This window comes from Erythrolamprus reginae, chromosome 1, assembly GCF_031021105.1.
Source record: "Erythrolamprus reginae isolate rEryReg1 chromosome 1, rEryReg1.hap1, whole genome shotgun sequence".
Taxonomy (NCBI): Eukaryota; Metazoa; Chordata; class Lepidosauria; order Squamata; family Dipsadidae; genus Erythrolamprus; species Erythrolamprus reginae.
In genome coordinates this window covers 201741007-201741686 of record NC_091950.1, presented here as the reverse complement: position 1 = coordinate 201741686, position 680 = coordinate 201741007, and the positions used below count along the sequence as shown (strand labels likewise).

Below are 680 nucleotides of genomic sequence, written 5' to 3'. Positions count from 1 at the left end.
TAATAATAATAACAACAATAATAATTAGTTCCACAGATGGGCACCAATGCAATTTTTTACCTTTCCCGCTTTATTTTTATACATAACTCAATGTAGGGAATATGCCTTAATTTAACACAGATACGATCTCACATTATTATCCTGGGACAAATATATTTTCCTTCCTATCTAAGATTACTTCCTCCTCCTATTTTTCCCATAACAAACACCTTATGGGGTGAGTTGGGCTGAGAGACGGGGACTGTTCGAAGACACCCAGCTAGGCTTTCATGCCAAAGGTAGGACTCAAACGCATGGGCTCCTGCTTTCTAGATCAACACTTTAACCATTAACCCCAAACTGATTCTTAAACCTTCTGAGAAAGAAGAAAAGCAAAAAGGTGGATTCATCTATTGTTCTTTTTCATTGGTTTTCATGAAATGTTCTGCTATTATTTTGAAATAACTGGATGGTGAAACTACTATAATGTAAAGTAAGATAATTATGTCCAAAATCTGTTTTTCCACATACATATTTTTATTCAAGAGTATCTTATGAAAAAATAAGAAATTACATTGATTGTATTTTATATAAAAAAGTATGTCTACAGGAGAAATATATAATTATATCTTTACCCATTTTGTGAATGTTTATGATGTAAAAATGCATATTTTAGTTAACAGTTTCTCTTGTTATTTTTT

The 680-nt window shown here is 31.3% G+C and overlaps 1 protein-coding gene across 4 annotated transcripts in view; it reads right to left on the bottom strand.

The window, feature by feature from the left end:
• Positions 1–495: 495 nt before the first annotated feature.
• Positions 496–680, bottom strand: part of PMS1 (PMS1 homolog 1, mismatch repair system component) — a 37921-nt gene continuing 37736 nt past the window's right edge. For all 4 annotated transcript variants that reach the window (XM_070731935.1, XM_070731936.1, XM_070731938.1 and 1 more), the window contains exon 14: positions 496–680. This exon is cut by the window's right edge and continues 404 nt beyond it. The gene's annotated coding sequence lies outside the window, so the exon portion shown is untranslated.